Source organism: Sorex fumeus, unplaced genomic scaffold (assembly GCF_029834395.1).
Source record: "Sorex fumeus unplaced genomic scaffold, SorFum_2.1 ptg000086l, whole genome shotgun sequence".
Classification (NCBI taxonomy): domain Eukaryota; kingdom Metazoa; phylum Chordata; class Mammalia; order Eulipotyphla; family Soricidae; genus Sorex; species Sorex fumeus.
In genome coordinates this window covers 9,217,374-9,225,678 of record NW_026606143.1, presented here as the reverse complement: position 1 = coordinate 9,225,678, position 8,305 = coordinate 9,217,374, and the positions used below count along the sequence as shown (strand labels likewise).

At 49.7% G+C, this 8,305-nt stretch overlaps 1 pseudogene; it reads left to right on the top strand.

Annotated features, from left to right (window-relative positions):
* The first annotated feature begins 3,927 nt into the window (after positions 1-3,927).
* On the top strand, positions 3,928-4,937 carry LOC130039406 (prohibitin 1-like; annotated as a pseudogene).
* The last annotated feature ends 3,368 nt before the right edge of the window (positions 4,938-8,305 follow it).

Sequence of the window (8,305 nt, the reverse complement as noted above, 5' to 3'; positions counted from 1 at the left end):
AGGGGCTGGAGTCCAGATTGGGCTGATCCGGACCAATGACACCCAGTCATGGTCAGAGCAGTTGCCAGATGCACAATGCCAGGCTTTACCTCCTCCTACCCTGAGTTCTTGTGCCCCTCCATGGCCCAGGCTGAAGCTGGGGCTGGGGGTGCCACAGCCTGCAGGCATTCGTGGGCAGGGTCGCAGCTGCAGTTGCCAGGCACCCAGGAGCCAACCCCCTTCCAGGCTTTTGTTTTCAACTGAAGCCAAAGCGTTGAAAGGATTATATGGGATCAGCCGTTCCCAGCGCCTGTTTTGAATACCACTGGAGGTACACAGACCCTCTTCCTTAATAACTATGGCTATGCATTCTGACGTGTGAGGAGAAAGCCGCCACAGCCAAGCCATGACCTTCTGGATATTATTGCTCAAGAGGGAGCTGAAGTATTCAGGGTGTGTGTGTGTGTGTGTGTGTGTGTGTGTGTGTGTGTGTGTGTGTGTTTCTTTCTTTAAGCAAAAAACAAAGGGGTTGAATTAAAAATTTGATGTTAATAATAACACAGGTGGGACAAAACCACGCAAATAGGGGGGTGTAAAATCACCTCACTTGGGGCTGGAGCAATAGCACAGCGGGTAGGGTGTTTGCCTTACACGCAGCCGACCTGGGTTCGATTCCCAGCATCCCATATGGTCCACCAAGCACCACCAGGAGTAATTCCTGAGTGCATAAGCCAGGAGTAACCCCTGTGTATTGTCGGGTGTGATCCAAAAAGAAAAAAAAATCACCTCACAGCAGACTGTCTTGGGTGGGAAGAAAATCCAAGGATGGGTTCCCTTCCGGAAATCTGAAAGATTACGTTTTGTAATATCCTTTTAATAGAAAGGCGGAACAGGCCCATTGCAGACCACTGGGCCATACTCCATCCAAAACGCTCAAACTGGGCTTTGCGATATGGTTCTTTTGACTAGATGCAGAGGTCCGGTTTTGAACCCCAGTACCACATGCCCCGGCCACTCCCCCCAGCACAAAGTCAGGAGTAGGCCCTGAGCACCACTGAATGTGGTCCTAAGACCCCAAGAGAAAAGAAATGTTCAAATAAAAAAAATTCTTTTTCAGGGGCAGGGCGAGAGTGCTACACAGCAGGTAGGGTGCTTGCCTTGAGCGCAGCTGGGACATAACATGGGTGGGACAAAACCACGCAAATAGGGAGGTCCAAAATCATGTCACAGCAGGATATCTTCGATGGGAAGAAAGGTGATGGCTTCCCTTCCAGGAACCCAAAAGATTGTGCTTTTTGATATCCCTTTAACAGAATAGCAGGTCAGGCCCACTGCAGATCACTGGACCATACACTCCATCTGAAATGCTCAAACTGGGTTCAATCCCCAGCACCTCATACGGTCCCCTGTGCACCACCAGGAGTGATCCCTGAGTGGAGAGCCAGAAGTAAGGCCTGAGCACAGCTGGATGTGGCCCCCAAACATATATATATATATATATATATATATATATATATATAATTTCACCCTCTTACCACCCCGATGCCATCCCCATTAACAACTAAGAGCATATCGGTCTTCTACTGCTGAAAAGCAAATGACCACCAGCTTAGCAGGCTAAAAACACCCCCAGATTTATTATCTGCCAGGTCAGAAGTCAGGGGAGCACGTGGGTCTCTCTAACTCTGAGTCTCACAAGGTCAAAATCCAGGTGTCAGCCCTGCTGGGCTTGCCTCTGATGGTCGGAGCACTGGCAAGCTCCTTCAGTGTGTTTCTTGAACGTAGGCCCTTTGCCGGACTGAGGACCCCACTTTCTCACTGACTACTCCCTGCTTCTTGCCTCTCCTCCAGCTCGGACCAGCACATTAGACTTCCAATCTCGCTGACTTCTGGCTTCCCCTTTTGTCACCAGCAGGAGAAAACACTCCGGGTTTCTAAGGCTCATGTAACTAGATTTGACTCACCAGAATGGCCACCCCCTGCTTTTCTATGTGCAGAGAAAGCTCCATCCTCTAACACGTAAGTCAGGAACATGAAATCACCTCAGTCACAGGGTCCTGAATTAGGGTGCAGCACCACGTCTTGAGAAGTCTGCCCAATGCTGTATTACTCAGGATCTTTCTAGGTACAAATGTGTGAATGTAGACCCGGTGAGATCATACAAATTACAACACGTTTGGGGCTGGAGGAATTGTACAGCAGCCAGGGTGCTTGCCTTGCATGAGGTTGACTCAGATTGGATACCCAACACTCTAGATAGTCTGATGCCTGAATGCAGAGCCAGGAGTAACCCTCCAGTATTGCCAGGAGCGGCCAAAAAACTACAAACAAACAAAATATGCTTTACAGTCAAAGATCTTCCCCTTTCCATTTCTGTACACATTCGTGTCATCCAACAACAAGAACCCATTCAGATGTCTTCTGTGAACCCCAAAATGTCCTTAGAAGGCAGTCCAGTCCAGGTCCAATAACGACTCTAGTTATGTTGCTTATGTCTTTTTAAAAGTCTAGGGACTGCACAAACAGCCTCTCTGGCTCCTGATCAAGCTGCCTAACGGCCATGATCCCAGAGACTCAGGAACAAATCTTGGAACCCAGCAGGTTTGGGCAAGAAATCCCTCCAGATTTAATTGTTAAAATTTCAAAATTTCAAAATAGCGCAGCCACTACTGCAGCCACGCGACATCATATGTTATTCATAACCAGCAATAGAAAGCAAATTGTCTACTGTTGCCTTTTCGGCAGATCTGAGTGTTGGGGTAAAATCCCAAATAATAATGGTGTCAATAATGGTGGGTCTGGTGTCAAAATATTGAATGTAATAAAAGTAGAGAGTACTGTGGAAATCATCTGCCCCACAGATAGGGGGAGGGTGTGGGATGGGGATATACTGGGGTTTTTGGTGGTGGAGAATGGGCACTGGTGAAGGTACGGGTGTTTCATTCATTGTATGACTGAGACTTAAACACAAAAGCTTTGTAACTGCTCTCACGGTGATTCAATAAATAAAATTATAAAAAATGGAAAAAAAAAAGTAAGGTGGAGTTCATGCCCAATTCAATCAGCTAATCAATGGCTGAATAAATAGCAATACTCCTACATAAAAAAAAAAGTCTAGGGGTTGGAGTGATAGCAGAGCGGGTAGGGCATTTGCCTAGCGCTCAGCCAACCCGGGTTTGATTCCCAGCATCCCATATAGTCCCCCTGAGCACCACCATGAGTGATTCCTGAGTGTAGAGTCAGGAGTAGCCCCGAAAAGCGGGGAAAAAAATTCTAACCAGAGGAACTGGAGTGATAGTACAGCAGGTAGGACATTTGCTTTGCACACTGCCCACCCGGGTTCAATTCCTAGCATCCCATATGGTTCCCTGAGCACCACCAGGAGTAATTCTTGAGTGCAGAGCCAGAAATAACCCCTGTGCATCACCAGGTGTGACCCAAAAAGAAAAATAAAATCTAACCAGGCGTGGGGCCAGGGAGATATTACAGCAGGTAAGGTTTTCGCATGTGGCTCAACTGGGTTCAATGCCCAGTACTCCATATGGTTCCCTGAGCACCGCCAGGAGTGATCCCTGAGGACAGAGTTGCAGAGTTGGCTCTGAGTACAGCTAGCTGTGACCCAAAATAAAAAATAAATAGCCTAATCAATGGCTGAATAAATAGCAATACTCCTACATTAAAATAAATAAATAAATAGGAAGTATTCGATATGCCAAAAACAGTAACAATAATGGGTCTCATTCCCCTGATCCTGAAAGAGCCTCTAATATGGCAGCGTTGGGAAAGACGAGTAAGGAAAAGCTGCTAAAATATCAGGGTTGGGACGACTGAAGACATTATTGGCATCTGCTCGAGTAAATCGATGAACAACAGAATGACAGTGATACAGTGATTCATGGGGAGGTCAGAGTAGAAGCAGCTGTGGGTGGATTCAGCAGAACTGGAGGCATGGCTGCCAAAGTGTCTGAGTCCATTGGCAAGTTAGGCCTGGCGTTAGCTGTGGCAGGAAGTGTGGTGAGCCAGGCTTTGTACAATGTGAACATTGGGCACTAAGCTGTCATCTTTGACTAGTATTGAGATATGCAGGACATTGTGGTGGGGGAAGGGCCTCGTTTCCTGATCCCTCAGTACAAAAATGAATCATCTTCGATTGCCGCTCTTGACCTCGTAATGTGCCTGTGATCATGGGCAGCAAAGACTTACAGAATGTTGGGGCCGGAGCGATAGTACAGAGGGTAGGGCGTTTGTTTGCCTTGCATGCAGCCGACCTGGGTTCAATCCCCAGCATTTCATATTGTCCCCTGAGCACCACCAGGAGTGATTCCTGAGTGCAGAGCCAGGAGTAACCCCTGAGCATCGCTGGGGGTGACCCAAAAAAAAAAAAAAGAAAGAACGTCAACATCACCCTGCGCATCCTCTTCCGGCCGCTGACCAGCCAGCTGCTGCGCATCTGCACCAGATTCAGTGAGGACCACGACGTGCACGTGCTGCCGTCCATCACCACAGAGTCCATGGTGGCTCTCTTTGATTCTGGGGAGCTGATCACCCAGTGGGAGCTGGTCTCCAGACAGGTGAGCGATGGCCTGACAGAACGAGCAGCCACCTTCACATTCAGGCTCACCCTGGACGACGTGTCCCTGACGCGTCTGAGCTTGCTTTGGGAAGGAGTTCACAAAAGCAGCAGAAGCCAAGCAGGTGGCTCAGCAGGAAGCAGAGAAAGCCAGATTCGTGGTAGAAAAGGCTGAGCAGCAGAAGACGGCCTTTATCTCTGCCAAAGACAACTAACTGACTTTCAGGCCGCCGAGCTGATCAGAGACTCGCTCACTACTGAGGGGACCAGCCTCACGGAGCTGCACAAGGTGCAGACGACGCAGGACATGGCCCACCAGCTCTCCAGCTCCCAGAGCATCACCTATCTGACGGCAGGACAGTCGGTGCTCCTGCAGCTGCCCCAGTGAGGCCCCGGCCAGCTGGGCCACAGCCTTCCCCAAACCCCCACCCCAGAAATCACTGGGACAATTTCGTGATTGGCTTCAAGTGAAGGAAATAAAAGTAAAAATCACTTTGTGATCTCTAAATAAAGAAATTAATCAATGTCTAGGGGCTGGAGCAGTACAGTGAGGAGGGCACTTGCCTTGCACACGGCCAAGCTGGGTTTGATTCCTGGCATCCCAAATGATACCCTGAACATCGCCAGAAGTAATTCCTGGGTGCAGAGCCAGGAGTAAATCCTGAGCATTGCAGAGTGTGGCCCCCCAATAAACAAACAAAAAGTCCCCAGTGACCCAAGTCCTTGGGTGAATCACCCCACTGACTCCCAGGGATCCCCAGAATGACTGAGCCCCAATCGCCCACAGTAAAAGCTTCCTTGGTCACACCATCTTTTTTTTTTTCTTTTTCGGTCATACCCAGCGATGCTCAGGGGTTACTCCTGGCTCTGCACTCAGAAATCACTCCTGGCGGTGGTTGGGGGACCGTATGGGATGCCGGGGGTTGAACTTGGGTCGGCCATGTGCAAAGCAAATGCCTTACCTGCTGTACTATCGCTCCAGCCCAGTCACACCATCTTGATCAGTTTCCTTGTCTTCTGTCTGGCACACTCACCTTGTCCCCTATTTATTGGATCTTCTTGGGACACCTCCCAAATCAAGAACTGGCCCTCGATTCCTTGCGGGGTTAGGGGGGACCGGTTTCTGGGGCCCGAGCCAAGACAGAAGGCGGCAGGAGATTACAAAGAACACGAAGTTGTTTCAAGATCTTCTGTGGGTTTTTTTTCCCCCTTTTTACAAAGAGACGCAGCCACTTATTATTAATGCAATTAAAAACCCATTGTAAGTAATAAATTTCAAAGGGAAAATATACAGCTAGAAGACAGGCAAGATTTCCTGGAGGAGACATAACCTATGCCAATGCCACCCGCCCGTAATTCCCTCGCAGAGACCTCACTGACCCCACTGCCCGCCCCCGCCCCCGCCTAGAAACCCCAAGACCTGACACAGGCAGGTGAAGGTTTTAAGAGGAGCTGACATTTGTTGAGCAGATACTGCGCAGAATGCTCAGCGTCGATTATCTGTCTTCCATGTTCAGAACGCACCAACTTATCTCCCCCTTCCTCCTGGCTCCCTTTAATATGATCGTGAAGGAACAAAAAGAGGTCCAAACCCCACAATAAGGAAAGGAGGGGCAGGTGTCGGCAGACGAGAGATTTCAACACGTTTCTGGAAGACAGAGAGCAGAAGGAAGGGTGGTGACAGGTGACACAGAGCAGAGAGAGCCACAGCTGGAAGCGTCCCAGGCGGGGCACACAAGGGAAAGGTTCCAGGCTGAAGCTGGGATGGGGGCGGGGGGGAGAGCTCAGGGCAGGAGGGGGCCTTTTGGCAGCTGGAAACGGGATCCACTCAAGAGCTGTACCACCAGCCCCACCTCTGGGGGAGGAAGAGCCAGAGCAAACCTCTCGATTTTTGCCTTGACACCCACAGTTCGCGCCTGCACTTCTCAACAACCACAACAAAAGTGGAGCAGGTCCTTGGCAGAAGAAATGGAATGCATTTTGGGAACAAGCTGGCACAGCCTCTGTGTGCCTTAGTGGCTTGGTAAAAAGTAATCCCATGATCTGGGCCAGAGTGCTAGTACAGTGGGTCGGGAGTTTGCCTTGCACGCGGCTGACTGGGCTTTGATCCCTGGCATCCCATAGGGTCCCCCGAACCCACCAGGGGTAATTTCTGAGTGCAGAGCCAGGACTAACCCCTGAGCATTGCCGGGTGTGCCCCCCAACTCGAAGGAAGGAAGGGAAGGAAGGAAGGAAGGAAGGAAGGAAGGAAGGAAGGAAGGAACTGAACCATGATCTGCCACTTGGCAGACCCCAGGTCCCCTAAAATAGAACACACACACCCCGTCACTCACACAGATACACTCATACACACAATGCTTGTGACCACATCCCTCCAAGAGATACTCTCCATGCTTGTTCATCTCAAGAAAGTCCATAATATCACCAAGAATGAAAGATAACAAGAGAGGGGCAGGAGAGATAGTGCCTGGCCCGGGTTCAATTCCCCAGCACTGGATTAGATCCTCTAAGCACTGTCCAGGAGTGATCCCTGAGCAGAGAATCAGGAGTACTGGGTATGGTCCAAAAGAAAAAAAGAAGAAAAAAAATGAGGAAGACACTGTTGGGGGAGGAGAATACTTTTATGAAGCATCCTCAAAGAGATGCAAGAAGCCACTGTATCATAAAACAAGAAGGCAAGAGCTGAGGAGATGGTACAGAGAGTAAGGCAATTGCCTTGCTCATGGTTGACCTGGATTCAATCCCTGGAACACCATATGGTTCCCTAAGCCCCGCCAGGAGTGATCTCAGCGCAAGAACCAGTAGTAAGCCCTGAGCACGTCCAGGTGGTTCAAACACCAAAACAAAACAAGAAGGTAGTGCTAACAATTAGAGAAAGAGCACTTGAGAATTAAAAACATGGGAAGGTGGAGCCAGAGAGATAGCACAATAGGTAGATCATTTTGCCTTGTACAGGGCCGACCCAGGGCCGATCCTTGGCATCCCAGATGGTCTCTTAAGCCTTTCAGGAGTGATCCCTGAGTGCAGAGTCAGGAGTAAGCCCTGAGCACTTGCTGGGTGTGGCCCCAAACCAAACAAAAAATAATTTAATGGGGCTGGAGCAATAGCACAGCGGGTAGGGCATTTGCCTTGAACGCGGCCGACCTGGGTTCGATTCCCAGCATCCCATACAGTCCCCTGAGCACCGCCAGGAGTAATTCCTGAGTGTATGAGCCAGGAGTAACCCCTGTGCATCACCAGGTGTGACCCAAAAAGAAAAAAAAAAAGGCAAGATTGGGACCCGGTGTGGCTGTATCAGCGGATCTCAAAATGAGGGTCCCCCAGGGTAAAAGGACCCATGGAGTGGAGGCCGGGACAGGGGCACTGGGTCAGAACTACTCACTTCTCATGTCATGAAGACATTGCCTTGCTCGAGTTAGATCCAGAGGCTGTCGGTTTTGTTTGCAGAAGGAATGGGGTTTTCCCCTTACAGCTTATCTTGTGGCTAGGGAAGTGAACTCATTCCATGTCGAGCGTCCAGAGGGCAGTGCTAAGGTCACTCGATGGGCCTAGAGGCAGCTGATAGGGACGGAAGCTGTAAAAGACTTCTCGGCAACTGTGTTTGATCCTAGAATGGGACACAGGGAGAAGGAGTGAGACCTCTGTCCCTGGCCGTAATACAGAATAGACAAACATCTGTCAGGAAAAGTGTCAAAAGGATTAGAGGCCTAGAACAAGCAAAAGTAGAGAAATCCAAAGGTGCAGAAAGGTTGCCAA